The sequence below is a fragment of the Pelmatolapia mariae genome, linkage group LG13, assembly GCF_036321145.2.
Source record: "Pelmatolapia mariae isolate MD_Pm_ZW linkage group LG13, Pm_UMD_F_2, whole genome shotgun sequence".
Taxonomy (NCBI): domain Eukaryota; kingdom Metazoa; phylum Chordata; class Actinopteri; order Cichliformes; family Cichlidae; genus Pelmatolapia; species Pelmatolapia mariae.
The window spans coordinates 34,740,764-34,757,883 of NC_086238.1; positions in this window are offsets into that span (position 1 = coordinate 34,740,764).

The window sequence follows — 17,120 nt, forward strand, 5'->3', positions numbered from 1 at the left end:
AAACACAGCAGAAAATAAATAAAATCAAAGACTAGCGGTCCTGTTGCTCTACTTTCACCTGTAAAGCAGGAGTGGGGCAGGCGGAGGTTTGCCCTGGTGCAGGTGTGCCGCACTTGGCTAATGCGTACCCAGCCCAGTTTTACTCTTTAAGTGTGTGTGGGGGGGGGGGGGGGGGGAATGTGTGTATCCATGACCGTTTCTGTTAATGAGAGTGTGGGGAATGAGTGGGAGGGTGGGGTGGGGTGGGGTGGGCTGCTTTTAACCATGTAAAGCACTTTGTGCTACAGTTTTGTTTTGTATGAAAAGTGCTTTATAAATAAAGATTGATTGATTGATTGAGTGGAAGAATCCGCGAGTTTCTTTGTGAATTTCCCATTACGTCGTAGCGCACTCGCTGCTTGCTTGGAAGTTTAGGGTTTTTTTCGCTGTAAAAAGAAGTTTTCTTCCCACGCACAACGGACGCTAATGTTTTTGTCACTTTTTATGGAATCAAACTCAAAGTAAGGTCAGTACTTCCACGCTTTAAACGCTGCACGCTCATACTCTCTCCCGCACTCGATATATTATCCATTCTTGATCTGCACACAGCTGTTGCCACGAACGTCGTACTCGCTTACGTCATTGGCATGAGACATTCTCGCAAAAAAATCACGGTTTTAGTAACGCAGCGTTCCTACGGGAAAGTAACCGTAATCTAATTACCGTTTTTGCAATAGTAATCCCTTACTTTACTCGTTACCTGAAAAAAGTAATCGGATTACAGTAACGCGTTACAAGTCATTTTAAATTTGTTTAAAAGGAAAAGCTGAAAATTTAAATAGTTAAAAGTTGAACAGTGACTAGTTGGTTTTTGTATTATATGATTTATTTATTACATTTTATGTGGAGTGACTAAATAAAAGTATATTTACGGTGGCCCCTAGAGACAAAGCAGCACGTACAAACTTCAAAACACGTACAAACCCTGAAGCACATACAAACTCCAAAACACGTAAAAACTCAGAAGCACATAAAGACTCCAAAACACATAAAAACTCAGGCTACGTCCACACGTATCCGGGTATTTTTGAAAACTGAGATTTTTCTATGCGTTTGCACCTTTCGTCAACACGTAAACGGTGTTTTCGGTCACTGAAAACGGAGATTTCTAAAAATGCCTGTCAGGGTGGATATTTTTTCAAAAACTCAGTTTTTGCATTTACGCGTGGATGAGGAAAACGGAGAAAACGCAGCGTCAAAGATGTGCGCCTTTTTTGACGTCACACTGTGCGCCATGTTTTGTTTCGGTGAAATGAATTTCTACAATACTGTTACTGTTAATTGTATTCTCTGCAGTGTTTAATTGCTTACATATACACACACAGTTACTGTCCCTCCACACATACGACTCATTTCTGCTTCTACGCCCCATCTTTGTTTACTATTTCCCACCGAGGCTTCTAGACTTCTCATTGGCCAACATTTCTACACATTTAGGAATATATCGCCACCTGTTGCTTTGGCATGCTCCTAGCAGCGTTTTCCTTCATTTCTGCATTTACATGTGGACGGGATTATTTTTTAAAACGAAAACAGAAAATCTCTGTTTTCAAAAATACCCGTGTACGTGTGGACGTAGCCTCAGAAGCACGTAAAAATTCCAAAACATGTACAAAAGACAACAGAAGTGCTCCAGAATGCTAGGCGCAGTGTTGAGCTTTTGTTACCTAGAGGCTACACAAGCCAGCAAGTACCAACGACCGGTGTGTGGTAGTAAGAGGTAAATTAACTCTTTTTTTTTTTAATTATTTGAATATATATGAATGCTTGTGTATAAATACACAAACAATACACATATGCTTTCAATTGTGTAATTTAAGTGATCTAGGTAGCTCTATTTTGGAAGTTCAGTTAATGCTAGAAATGTGTTTTAGAGTTTGTACGTGCTTTTTGGAGTTTGTACGTGTCTCTAGGGGCCACTGTATATATTTATATATAAACATATATAAATAAAACCACTTTTTTTACATTAGTAATTCCTTTTGTGCATAATTTAATATTATTGTAATAATAAATTAATTAAAGCAACAAAACAACCTGAAGAGCCGGTTCGGAGCCGAAAGAGCCGGCTATTTTTAGTGAGCCGAGCCGAAAGAGACGGTTCTCTAAAAAGAGCCGGAAATCCCATCACTAGTTTCTGAGAGACAAATAACACCAGGATCCTTTTCTATGTAGCTGACAGCTGGTAACTGTGCAGGGGCGGGTCTAGCAAAGTTTTGCCAGGGGGCCAGGTAGGGCATTAACAGGGAGAGGGGGGCACAAAGAAATACTTTTCTTTCTTATTCTCATTTAAAATGTCTCGCTGTTATTAAATAATTATCTGAATCTTACAACCAAAGTTTTTATCTGACATAAAATGTACAGAAATCATACATATACCAACAAGACTGTACATCACTGTCACAACAGCGTTTGTTTTCATTCAAAGGCTTTATGGCTTTAATACCTGGTGGGCCGGTCTTTAGTCAAAATGCCCGGGCTGATTTTTCGTCCCAGTCCAGCCCTGGACACGACACGCAGTGAATTAATCTGAAAGGGTGCATTAAAAAATAAATGGCCTGGCCAGCAGTGCACATCGCAAATTAGCTCACATAGACACATTAGTTGTGCCGCTTCTTAATGATGGTATCTTAGCTAACAACCCCAACTACCAGATTCAACTTGTAATTGGCTAAAAATAACTTAGCCTACTGGTGAGAGGGACGTTGCTAGCTGGCAGTTTTTTCAAGCGATGTTGAAATTTCCACATTCCGACACTTCAAATGCTTCAGGAGCCGCTCAGCGCAGCATCAGCACCGCGGAAATACACGGATACATCCGTAGACTCGTGACAGAATTCACAATGTGTTTTCGGGACTTTCAGGTGTATAGACCAATGTTTACTTTTCTGATCAAACCAGAAAGCTTTAATGAGCAGCTGGGTTTGTCTCGCATTAACTGGCTGGACACAGAGGACATCGAAATGCAGCTGATTGAACTGAAAGCTCGACTCTGTGGGGTCAAAGTTTGCAGAACTACGAACGCAGCTGGAATCCACAGCTGTGCGTGTTCATGGAGCTGCATTTTCACCTGCTGGACATCAGTTTAACTGTCTTCAGAACATTGCAGAGGCCTTATTGGCAGTATTTGGCTCTACATATCTGTGTGAGCAGATTTTCTCTCACATGAGTGTCCTCAGGCAGCCGTCTGAATGCTGGACACTCGGAGACCTGTGTCTCTGAGTGGGACACCAGAGATCACATTGACATGTGTATCTCTGTATTAACAAACATGCCATATTGGCCCAGTTTATTTTTCTTATTATTGTTGTGAGGAGACCATGAATAGCATTTGCATTTTCTGTTGTACAGTTCATTTGCTGTTATGTCAATGATTCCAAGGTCCACTACTGATGATGTGTCCTTACAAATTAAATTAAAACAAACAATAACGTTAAACTAATGACACAATAAAAGGATAATACAATAAAAGTAAATAAAAAGAAAACAGATAATAATAATAATAATAATGATAGTAAATAATACAAGATTGAAAATGAATAGATAATAAATGACCATAAAAATTCAATAAAGAAACAAGACATAACTTGGAAATCAAAAGTTACACATAAAAAGAAAAAATAAAATTTGAAAAATAGGAAATAAACAACTAAAAAATCTTCTAGAGTAATAACGAGGATAGGGGTACAATAGATGGACAATTGAATACGTATAACACTTAAAATGCCAGAAATAAAAGACTAAATATAGGCATTTATGCAAGGGGGATAAACCTAGGTTGCTGTTTCAGCGTCTCCTGGGGGCTACACGGCCATCCTGTAGCGAGAATGACAAACAACAGATAATAGATGAACGTAAAACATCAAAAAGCTGAAAAACTAAATGTAGGTATTTATGCAAGGGGGAGGGACCTAGGTTGCTGTCTCAGGGTCTCCTGGGGGCTACATGGCCATCCTCCAGCGACAACAAAAAAAGCAGATAAGATAAATGTTTTACAATACTAAAACAAAACGTAAGTCACTAAATATAGGGTCCTATATGATGGGAAGTGACCAAAGAGGCTGTCTCAGGGTCTCCTGGGGGCTATACGGTCGCTTTCCAGGGAAAGGAGGGGGACTGAGACGAGGAAGGGGAATGGGGGGCTGCGCATGACGTGTGGTGGCCCGTGCATTTCCAGTGGCCCTCTATCCAACCACCCAGTCGTCGGACGAGGTGGGGAGGGCTCATTGCGTTCTCTTTCACAAACCCTAACCAGCCAGTGCCTTCGGACTACGGGTTCCTCTAAAGTCCAGATGTCCTCGTCCTAACCACCTACGAGAACCCACTTAGACCCTTATACGATTAAGGACTGTAATAATTTAATTTAATAGTTAAAAATTGAACAAAAACCGGAGATAAATATCCCTACCCAGGACTCCAATCCCTAAACCTATGCTCTTCCTTCTCCTCTCTCTCTCTCTCTCCCTTTCTCTTCCTCACCTCTTAATAGTAGTTAAAAAATATAGTTCCTTTAGATATTAAAAATTAGATCAGGATTCTAAAATTCACAAAATGGTGGCGCTTACTTTAGTAGGAACAAAATGACGGACGGTGCTTATCAAGATCCAAAATGGTGGTCCATGTGAACACGGATTGGTTGCCCTTGGAGAGAAGAAGACGGAAGACCCAAGATGGTGGAGGAGTCATCCAGATCCAACGATGGCGATTCGTAGCAAACAAACGCAGTCACCCTTAGTTACAAAATGGAGGAAGGCTAATACTAAAGCTAAGCTACTGCTAATAATTAAATGACAGTGAAGCAGGATAAAGGAGAATATGTACATATGGTTATTCAACTTTATATTAAATTCCATTGATGCTAACATAGGAGCCAACACTGAGCTAAGGCTAAAGTTAGTGGCCCAAGATGGCGACTGTAAACTAAATAGTTACCATAGACACGAGATGACGGATTTTTAAAATGGCGGTTCATGGACACAAAAGTGGTTGCCCTGGATACCAGTACGGAGCATGATGGGAACTAGGAAGCCAGAAAAGCCAGAGCACATGGAAGACATGGTGGACACAAGTCGAAGAGGGAGCCTCATTTAAAGATTAAAGTAGAGGTAAGCAAGGATACAGGACAACAAATGTCGAGAACAACTGAAGGAGAAACAACTGTATAACAGTAGTAATATTTTTTAATTCATACAAGCTTAGATTATTATAAATTAATACCAGGAATTTGCGAAGTCATGGATATGTGTTAAATTCAGTTTAGCCCAGACTGGGCCTTATTTGCTCTTTAAGGTTTAAAATGCAGATTAATGATAAAGAAGGATTAAAATACAGGTAAGCAAGAATACAGGACAACGAATATATAATACAGAGGAAAGAGAAACAACTGTATAACAGTAATAACACTTTTAATTTACACACGTTTAGATGATTATAAATTAATACCAGGAATTTACAAAATCCCGGATAGGCGTTAGATTCAGTTTAACCCAGACAGGGCATTGTTTGCCCTTTAAAGTTTAAAATGCAGGTTAATAATAAAGAAAGATTAAAGTATAGGTAAGCAAGGATACAGGACAGCAAATATAGAGAACAAATGAAGGAGAAACAACTGTATAATAGTAGTAATGCTTTTAATTTACAGAAGCTTACATGATTATAGATTATAGAATTAGCAAAATCACGGATCTACCTTAGATCTAATTTAACCCGGATAGGGCGTTATTTGCTCTTTGAAGTTTAAAATGCAGGTTAGTAATGAAGTAGGACACTAAATGTGAAGGAAAATCAACTGTACAACCGGAATGCTTACTTTTGGGCAACTCTATTATCAAAATCAAGATAAAAACGAATAACGTTAAGTCACGGATACCCGTTAGATTCAGATTGAACCTAACAGGGCCTCACTTGCCCTTTAAAAATTAAAACACAGGTGAGTAATAAAGTAGACCACTAAATGTGAGGGATAATTTACTGTACAACAACAATATCTTGCTTTTAATTGTTTCTCTCACAAACTCTAACCAGCCAGTGCCTTCGGACTATGGGTTCCTCTAAAATCCAGATGTCCTCGTCCTAACCCCCTAACCCTAAACCACATTCTTGAAGCACCTGTGGGAAAAGATTTATTCAGAAGGGTAATTTGAAGAGTCACATGCGAATTCACACAGGTAAGAAGCCACATTGTTGCAGCACATGTGGGAGACATTTTAGTTCTTCAGTACTGTTGAAAATGCATTTAGGAATCCATGCTACATGCTAAGTTTCATTCTTAGAAAATGGTGATGGTAGAACACATAAACATTGTTCGGATCATTTAAAAATGAACATTCAAAAAAAAAAACTTTCAAAAGGTTTTTGGAAGCTCAGTCTCTCTTTTCACACCAGGCCCGGAGTCACCCAACAGTGCCCGGAGTCTCCATGTGACTGGCCTCAAGCTAGCAAGGAGAAGGAGTGGCTCCAATTCGACGGAGATGTTGATACCATCCTGCAAGCAACTGCCAAGGGACAAGTTGAACAACGCCTAAAGACAATGACCACAATGATAGTCAGCCTAGCTGTAGAGGGGTTTGGACAAGAGGAGAAGCGGACAGCTGGGAGTTCACCTGGCAAAGCAGTAAAAGTTCCCCGAAGCGGTAGCCAAGACAACTCTGAGGCCAGACATCGTTGTTACTTCAGTTGCCTCCAAGCAGGTAATCCTTCTAGAGCTTACTGTGCCTTGGGAAGACCGTATGGAGGAACCCATGAGAGGAAGAGGGCAAAGTATTCCGAGTTAGTGGAGGAGTGCCGGAGTAATGGCTGGCGGGCAAGATGCCAACCCATCGAAGTGGGTTGTCGAGGATTCACAGGTCAATCCCTTTGCAGGGCATACAAAATGCTAGGCATCATAGGGGCTAACCAGCGAAGAGCCATCAAGTTGGCCACCAATGCAGCAGAAGCGGTGTCGAGGTGGCTGTGGATCAAAAGAGGAGAGGAATGGCATGTAGGGTAGCGCTACCTGGACACAAGCTGGAGCTTGATCAACCCTGGCCGGGTCGCCTGGGAGAGGGGGTCTGATTGTTGAAAGACCCGAAACCCCCAATGACCCCAGGTTACATCACTGATGATGTGTCCAGGGGCACCAGAGGGTGTATCATCAAATGTGTCCACCTTTTTCTAACGTCATTGTTTTATAGTTTATGGAATTTGTCTTTGCTGAAGTTTTTTCATTTTCTTTGTCATGGCCTCGACAGTGGTCATGTGGTCTGGTGCCAGTTTTCTAGGTTAATCTGTAGGTGTGAGTATGAAGGTGCATTGTTGTCTGCCTCTGTGCTAGCCCTGTGATTGATTACAGCTGGGACCAACTCAAGAAAATGGGTGGACTGGTTTCAGTTCCACTGAGCTCAGTTTGTTCTATAGCTCCAGTTTTCCCAGGTGCTATATTTTGTAGCACCCTATGATATTAGAAATGAGACAGAACCCCAATCATCAGATAATCCCATCTGAGCAAGAACTCGGACGGTGGTGATGAAGTCTGTCTTTCAACATGAAGAGAGCAAAGGAGGGAAACAGAAAATAAAAGAGAAGAAAGAAGCAGAAAGAGGTTGTGAACCACAAACAGGAGAAAACACAAACTACAGGAGGGTATAGACAAAGTGTGCTGCAGAGACATACACAGGCATAGTTGGAAAAAAAATAAGTGAATGTTGTGAACATGCTCAGTGCATCACAGGAAGTCCTCCAACAGCCTGAACATTAAGCAGCATCAATAAAGATGCAATGTTACATTTGACGAGCTGTAAAATGAGTCAAGAATGTTCATGATGTGTGAATATTACACTTCAATAAACTGTGCCTGCTAGAAACACTGACAATATGGACTTGTTCACGATCTGTGCTTGTATCAATGATGCTAAAGTTAGTGCTGTGTTCAATAAAAGCATTTTCCACATGATTGAATTTGTTAACAAACTCTGTTTTGTCCAGTTTGGCATGTTTAATGTATTATTACATGTTTTGCTCATTAGTTACAACATAAACTAAGAAGCAGCTGGCAGTGGAGAGGGAGGTTACACAAAGTTAGTTAGTTAGTTTGTCATGGCCTCGACAGTGCTTGAGATATATTATATTATTTTTTTTCTGACGCATGTAGGAAGAGGGATTTGCATGAGGTGGCATCATTTTATAGCATTTCTGTCTCCACGGCTCTGCGTAAGGCTGAGCTGAAAGCTGCTCTTGTGTCTGGCTTGGTGGAGAAAGGGTTAGTGGCCTTGCCAGTGTCTGCCAGTCCACTTGAGCATGGTGTAGCATCTCAGCCTGTTCCGCAGGTGCCAGCTCAAGCTGTAGGTCCATCGGTGTCTACACCTGTTGCTCAGGGGCTGCCTGAGGACCCACCCATGACATTGCCTCGCTTTGAACCTCTCTCCGTTGAATCAAGTGTAGGCTCGAAGCAGGATGCTAAACTCCGTGTACGCCTGGCTCGTCTCCAGTTGGAAAAGGAGGAACGTGAGAGGGAGTTCCAGTTAAGGAAGGAGTTGGAGCTTAGGCGTTTAGACGCAGAGCTTGCCAGAGCCAGGGAGGTTGAACTGAAAAAGATGGAGGTGGAGGCGGAGACAGCTGTTAAGTTGCGCCAGCTGGAACTCCAGCAGGCTTCCCTTCCTCCGACTGCCTCCATTTGCCAGGCAGACACACCGTTTGATGTAGGAAAAAACAGTCGTCTGGTTCCGGTGTTCCGTGACACTGAGGTTGACAGCTACTTCGAATCGTTTGAACGGATAGCCACAGCTTTGCACTGGCCAAGGGATTCGTGGGCTATTTTGCTCCAATGTAAGCTGGCAGGTAAGGCTCAAGAAGTTTGTTCCTCGTTGTCAGCTGAGGACAGCTTGGACTATGACAAGCTGAAAAGTGCTATCCTGCTGGCTTATGAGCTGGTCCCAGAAGCCTATAGGCAGCGTTTCCGGGGGTTGAAAAGGGGACAGGGCCAGTCTTATCTTGATTTTGCCAGGGAAAAAGGTATTCTTTTGGATCGGTGGTGTGCAGCCTGCAAAGCCACTGACCTGGCTTCGATCCGGGAACTAATGCTTATAGAGGAATTTAAGAACTGCATTGCCGTATATATTAATGAACAAAAGGTTACCTCACTACAGCAGGCGGCGACATTGGCTGATGAGTTTGCGCTCGTCCACAAAACCAGTGTCAGCAGGTATGACAGACGCGATGCCCCAGTGAAGGCTAGCGAGGTGCCAGTTGCACAGCATCCGAGGAGTGAGGTACTTGTGTCTCGTCCCAAGGCAGACCGGAAGTGTTTTTTCTGTCTGGCCATTTGATCGCAGATTGTGAAGCTTATAAACGGAAACAATCAGTCTCAACTTCACGTAAACCAAAAGGGGTCGGGCTGATTAAAACCATGCCTCCTGTCAGTAGGCCCCCCTCCCCTGAGACCCCGGATGAGTGTTTTAAGCCCTTCATTTTTAAGGGGACAGTTTCGCTGTCTGGTAAGCCCGAGGACAAGCGTGAAGTGACCATCCTGCGTGATACCCGTGGCTCACAGTCCCTCATGCTAGCCAGTGTGCTTGAATTTGATGAGAAGTCTGACTGTGACGCTAGCATCATTGTGAGAGGTGTTGGGATGAGTTTTGTGCCTGCTCCCCTCCATCGTATTTGGGTACAGAGTGAGCTAGCGAGTGGTTTCTTTTCAGTGGGTGTGCGGCCTTCTTTCCCGATTAATGGGGTGGATTTTATAATGGGAAATGATATCGCGGGTGGGAAAGTTTATCCTACCCCTGAGGTGACCAACAACCCTGTTATAGAGCCTGTGTTCGATGCCCTCAGCCAGCAGCACCCGGATGTGTTCCCGGTGAGCGTTCTGACTCGTTCACGTGCCCAGCAACAAGGTGGGGGGGTTGATTTGTCAGATTCAGTGATTGGCTCTATTCTAGAGAAGGATGTAATGCCCCGTACTGATGAGGGAGATAATGGAGCCTTAGAGTCGGCTCAAAGTGTGGCTGAGCCAGCTCCTGAGTCTGGAGCTCCTTTTCTGCTTACCCGGGAAGCACTTGTGAAGGCTCAGAAAGAAGACCCTTCATTAGTTAAGTGTTTTACCACTACAGCTCAGGATAAGGGTGGTGAGGGGAGCAAGAAGCAGATATTTTTCGTTTGGGAAGGTTTATTGATGCGCAAGTGGACCCCAAGGCCTGGAGAAGACTGGAGTACAGTGTGGCAGATAGTGGTTCCGACAAGTCTGCAGCGGCATGTGCTACAGTTAGCACATGATCATGCATGGTCAGGTCATTTGGGTGTCACTAAAACGTATGACCGTATACTGCAGCATTTCTTTTGGCCGGCAATGAAAGCAGATGTAGTGCAGTTTTGTAACACCTGTCACACTTGCCAGCTTGTGGGTAAACCAAACCAGACGGTGCCCCCTGCCCCTCTACGTCCTATCCCTGCTGTCGGTGAACCATTTGAGCATATCCTGGTAGACTGTGTTGGCCCCTTACCAAAGACGCGGGCCGGGAATCAATTCCTGTTAACCATAATGTGTGTGTCCACTCGATTCCCCGAGGCAATTCCACTGCGGAGAATCACAACAGCAAGCATTACCAAAGCACTAGTCAAATTCTTTACCACCTTTGGCCTCCCGAAAACGGTGCAGACAGATCAGGGCACCAATTTCATGTCCAGGGATTTTAAACGGACTTTACAGTCCTTTGGAGTTTCTCATTCTGTGTCTAGTGCTTATCACCCAGAGTCACAAGGTGCACTTGAGCGGTGGCATCAAACTCTCAAGGCAATGTTGAGTAAGTATTGCCATGACACAGGAAAAAGCTGGGATCCCTTTTGTATTGTTCGCTATACGTGATGCGAAGCAGGAGTCTTTGGGGTTCAGCCCAGCTACCCTGGTGTTTGGACATGATGTGCGGGGTCCCCTAAAGGTGCTGAAGGAGAGTTTTCTCAGCGGTTGTGTGCCTAAGACTAATGTGGTCGAGTTTGTGAAAACCTGCAAGGACAGGTGGCAACGGGCTGCTTTGTTAGCTAAGGAGGCTCTCTGTGTATCCCAGGCAAACATGAAAAGACGATTTGATCAAAAAGCAGTGGAAAGACAGTTTCAGCCTGGGGACAAAGTTCTTGTGTTGTTGCCCGTGCCTAATTCTGCCCCTATGGCTCGTTTCTCAGGCCCTTATGTGATAGTGAAAAAAGTGTCTGACACCAACTATATTCTCAACACCCCAGAACGCAGAAGGAAGACTCGCCTATGCCATGTTAACATGCTGAAACCATACCATACCAGAGACACCAGCATGACAGAACCATCAGACACCGCTGGGACGGCTGTCCCCGGTTCAGTCCCTGTTACCCTGCTAAGTGTAGAAGTTAAGGGTGATGATGATCTGGGTACCCTTTCTGAGGGACAGCAATGTGGGCGGTTGTCAAATTCTGTTTTTTTAGCTAAGGCCGAGACCCACCTGTCCCATCTTCCTCCGTCCCAGTGTAAGGATGTACTTGGCTTGTTGCACTCCTATCCGTCCCAGCTACCTTTCAGCGTTTGATGCAGTTGGTGTTGGGAGATGTGCCCCAGTGCAATGTGTATCTAGATGATGTAGTGCTATACACAGACACATGGGCAGATCATATGTCCCTCCTGAGGACAGTGTTTCAGCGGCTAGCCGAGGCCTCGTTGACCCTCAATCTCGCTAAGTGTGAGTTTGGTAAGGCAACAGTCACTTACCTAGGTAAGCAGCTGGGGTTTGGACAGGTCCATCCGGTGGAGGCGAAGATTACTGCAATCCTGGACTACCCGAGTCCAACCACCAGACGGGAACTAAGGCGGTTCCTAGGTATGACTGGATATTACCGGTGTTTCTGTAAAAACTTTTCTGTGGTCGTGACTCCACTAACCAAACTGTGTAGCCCAAAGGTGCCTTTTGAATGGTCAGCTGAGTGCCAGCATGCCTTTGAGTCGGCAAAATCCCTCCTGTGCAGCACCCCTGTCTTGGCGGCTCCTAACTTCTCTCGACCCTTTAAGCTAGAGGTCGATGCCAGTGCCACCGGAGCCGGGGCAGTTCTACTGCAGGTTGATGAGGAGGGTGTGTGCCATCCGGTCTGTTACTTCTCTGCGAAGTTCAAACACCATCAGCTGAACTACTCTACCATAGAGAAGGAAGCCTTAGCTCTGCTTCTAGCTCTGCAGCATTTCGCAGTGTATGTGGGCTCTAGCGCTTCCCCGGTGACCGTGTTCACAGATCACAATCCCCTCGTTTTCCTGAACCGGATGTACAACCACAACCAGCGACTGATGCGCTGGGCACTCCTGGCCCAGGATTATAATCTGGTGATCAAACACAAGAAAGGTACTGACAATATAGTGGCTGATGCACTCTCACGCAGCTCACAATAAGATGTTGTTGTTGTTGCGGTAGAGCTTTAATGTAAGGGGGGGGGGGGGAATGTTACATCCTGTGAGGCTGTGGGAGTGTGTGGGTGGGGTGTTTGCCCGTTCTCCCCACCTCCTCCTCTCTTGCCACTCCTACCCCCTCTGTCTCTCTCACTCTCCTCTCTCCCCAGGACACAGCTGCTCTTGGTTAGCCTCGTTTGCCACCTGACCCAAGTCAGCAATCACCTCTGAGGCTATTTAAGCTGGGGATGAGCAGTGAGCAGGGTGGTTTTTCCCTCGGTGGCTCTACATGGTTTTTGTGCTAGGTTTTGGACAGACAGCCTCCTTCTGTGTAGTGAGTAGACGGGCTTGTGGGCCCTAAGAGTGTCTCCCCGTGGTGAGGAGTAAAAGTTGGAAGTGTGGGAAGTGCCTCCCTTCTTTGGTTAGTAGTTTTCTTGTCTTTTGTTGCTGCGAGTGTTTCCTCTGTTTTTTTTGGCATTAAAGGTAAAACGGCGTTGCTGGCTCTTTAAGTTAATGTTGTTTGTAACAGAACTATATTATTTGTAATAAAACTATATTATCATAGAACAACTCTGTGTGTTTTCCTTTTCATTCTGTTTCCGGACCCATTTGTTACTGGTCCCCTCACTTGCACGCCTAGACCCCTCCGGAGGGGACGTAACACTTGATATAAAAGAACTATTTCTCAAAAACACACTTGGAAATATTTGTTTAACAAACTACTTGTGTATGTGAGGTAGGAGAAAAAATGATTTCAATAAAGGCTAAGTTCACAGTTTGAAGGTGTTTAAAGCAGAAGACAGTTGACTAACTTTGCACTGTTTGCTAACTTGCACACTGCCAGAACTCCTGTTGGGATTTTGTTTTTTATAATGAAATTTATACACTGGATTGACATTAATGGGAAGTGCTTTGTATATGGAAAGGGAATATTTTAGGGAATGACAATGTTAAGCAGTTGATCCACGTTCTCGTGTTGTTTGTGACCCATATACTTATGTTATAAATGTAAATAATAAATGACCTAACTTGCACTACTGTTATGTGAGCACCTGTTGATACCCAGCTGTTGTTTGAGATATAATAATATGGACTAATGTGTAACTTTAACAGTGCTGTGTTCCATTTGACAGGAAATGAATCTACCCATATGGAAAAGAAATAGTAGAAACTTATATGATATATCTATATATAGATAGAGAGAGAGAGATAGACTCATGAAAGTGGCCACTTTCTCATTACTTTCATATATTGTTTTAGTAAGTATCCAAAACATACAAGTTTCATTATATAATTTTTCAAGGGATCTTATATCTGTTTTCATCCTTGTATGCTTTTCATACAAGTTTCACACAAGACAGATACAAACTTTATAAGATTTATATATTTTTCCATATGGGCAAATTAAGATAGGAAATAATTAAGTTTAAAGATAAAATATGGATAATTATATAAGAAATATAAGAAAGGAGGAGGAGCTGGTGACACCTCTCCCATAAAGGAGCTCAGAAGTGTTTTGTGTTTTGGTTTAAATTGTGTTCCAAAAGCCTGAATCAACATCTTTCCGGACCTGTAGAAATTCTGCAAGCCTTTAAAATTTGCGACCCCACAATCCCGCTGCTCTTTGAAAAACTAACAGTACTTCCAAACGAGCTGTTAAACAGGGCTTTTTAAAAGACAGTGTGCACAGCGGGAACAGAGGCTTATTTCAGACCAGATTTTAAACATCGACAGGCAGTACGCTCAGTCACCATCACCGGCGCTATATAAAGAACGCTTAAGTTTACAGACCAAACTCAATTTACTTCCCACTCGACAAGTGGAAGGATGTCTGATTAGGAACAAGAGCGATTTTTATGAACATGGTGGAAAGACCGGTAAGCTGTTGGCCACCCAACTGCGTGGTATTAGCGCTAAACAAATCATTACTGGCGTGAAGGCGGACAATGGAGTGGTGACTAGGGATCAGAAGGTGATTAATGACATTTTTTTCTTTGTTTTACTCTAAGTTATATACATCAGAGTCTACTGTTAATGTGAAAGATTTACATGGTTTCGTTGACTCCACTGATATGCCCTCGCTCTCCCCAGAGCTCAGACAGACTCTGGAAGACCCTATCTCAAAGGCGGAAATTCAGGCGGCAATAGCATCTATGCCAGGGGTGGGCAATTAATTTTTACAAGGGGCCACATGAGAAACCCGAGTTGTGTCAGAGGGCCACATCAACGACATCTTGAACCTAAGTCTGCTTAAGTTTCTTAAATTGTAAAATTCACTAAATTATATATTATGAATAGCTGGTACTGGTAATCAGAAGAATAAAACTAAAATAAAATAATGTAAATATTTATATTGGGCTATGCTATGTGAAATTGTGGTGCATATTCCAAATAAAACAAAAACCACCGAATCAATGTTATTTTATTTTAACATGTTTAACTCAACAAACAAGAAGTTTATAGAAATGCAACAATACAATGACTTGTGTCATGTTTACCTCCTTTTCAGTGAGAATAATCCAGCCTGTTTTGGTTTTGAACAAGGGCATTGAAATCTGGCTGAATGTCTGAGGTGGCTATGCTATGGGCAGAAATCTGTGCCATCAGAAACTGAATTTGAATAAGTTAAATTTGAATTTGAATTGCTCAGATTGAATCTGAATTGTAACTTGAATAAATGCTTTTGAAAACTGAATTTGAATTAGTCTAATTTGAAATTGAATTTATGGTTTGAAAATGATCATCACTAAATTAAAATTGAATTTTATATATTGAAAATGAATTCATTTGCTTTGAAACTGCATTTTATCCTTTAAAAATTCAGCTCTCGAATAATTTCAGATTCACTTCTCACCATTCAGTTTCAGTTCTACAATTCAATTTCAGTTCCAAAATTCAGTTTTTTGGAACTTACATCCGGTTCCGGTTCAAGCGCAGATTAATAGAACTACGTTTTGCCAGCGGACTGAAAGTGTTACTGACGGGAATCTACAGCATCTTGAGCTGAATTAAGACTTCAGAAGTCATTCGTCATGTCGAATGACCAGCGGATAAACTCTCAGGTTGGTAATAAATGTATTACATGTATAAGAACAAGCGTCATGTTAACAAATGATAGCCGTAAGGTAACTTTTATGCTTATTGTAGCTGTTAGCTAAAAACGCTAATTTAGCCTAGTTTGCCCTGAATTCAGCTTTGACAAATATGATCGACTGTTTCTAGTAGAATTCCAAAGTTGTCATCTTGTACCCTGTCAGAGCCCTGTATGCTTGCAGAGACCCCTACAGTAGGGAAACATGCAAAACGGTGTCCAAACCTTTGTATTTTACCTTTTTTTTTATATCTTACACATCATCCCAACTCATTAGCTAACTAAATAACTTTAGCTAAAGTGAATAATTCTTTACACATACAAATCCTGATTTACAAGTACAAAACTGATTTACAAATACAAAATATTTATGACCACATTTTGAGCCCATAGAGTGAAGCGGAGAAAAAGTGCGAGAGAGAGGGTGAGAGAAAGGAAAAAAAAAAAAAACCCGCGGTTCGCGATAAGGAGCCGGCTCATGTCGTTCACGTCAAAGATCCGCTTCTAAGAGCCATTTCGTTTGCGACCAACACATCACTACGAGGGAGCAGGTTCGGACTGGATTCAGTTAAGGTAACTTTTGCTCGCAAACATTTCAGGTTCTTTTAGCTTTGACTTACTGTAGTAACATCAGTCGTGGTCAAATATTAAGTTTTACCAAGGCAGTATTATCAGTTCACTACCAAAGGGTAGTTAGCCAAAACTGCCAGCCAGCTAGCTAGCTTAGTTCATTCAGTATGCTGAATTGTTAGCATGCAGTGAGAGTTTAAAATTATTAATGGTGCTAGTTGGGTAAATTTAGTTTTGTGTTCAATATACTTAACATAGCCATACGACAAAAGAACTACAGTTGATATCCGTCTTTGCAAAATTTCGTTTTGGGTGTCCCACCCACGGAAAATAAAAAGCTGAAGTGTTTTTTGGTTTTTTTAAATTTTGTTTTCCCTTCTTAAGCAGCACGCTCTCTGTCTGCACTGTGCTTGTATGGAAGAAATATAGTATCATCAGAATTTAACTATTTTTAGACATTGAATTTATAACACTGAATTTTTATCCTCCAAATTTCCCTGCAAAATATTCACTTCCAAAAATTCACCTGCAAAAAATTCACCATCAAGTATTCACCTGCAAAAAATTCACCATCAAATATTCACCTGCAAAAAAATCACCTGCAAAATTTCACCTGCAAAAATTCAACTGCAAAAGTGATGAACTTGAATGACCCAAGCTAGAGCAATCAGCACTAGATCAAGTCGAGCGGCTCTCAGCCAATTAAATTACGCTGTTTGATCACCTGACACCGTTAGCCAGCAGTATGTCTCCTAAAAGAGAGTTGTTTAAAGGTGAGTGATTAAGTTTTTCTCCTAAATAGAGATCCAGCTCTCAGGCAGGAGAAACATTAAATAATGATTTAGTATCAAAGTTCAGTGATGTCACTGATGACAAATTTGATTTAATGTTTTCAGATGGGAGCTTTTTAAATGTAAAGATGAATAACCCAGAGCAGCACTTAAGCATCAAACTTCCCTCTACTTCTGCTTTTTCTGTTACAAGAAAGTTATAAAGTAATAATAATAATGATCATAACATCCAGCCACAATCATTACAGTTACCACATAAT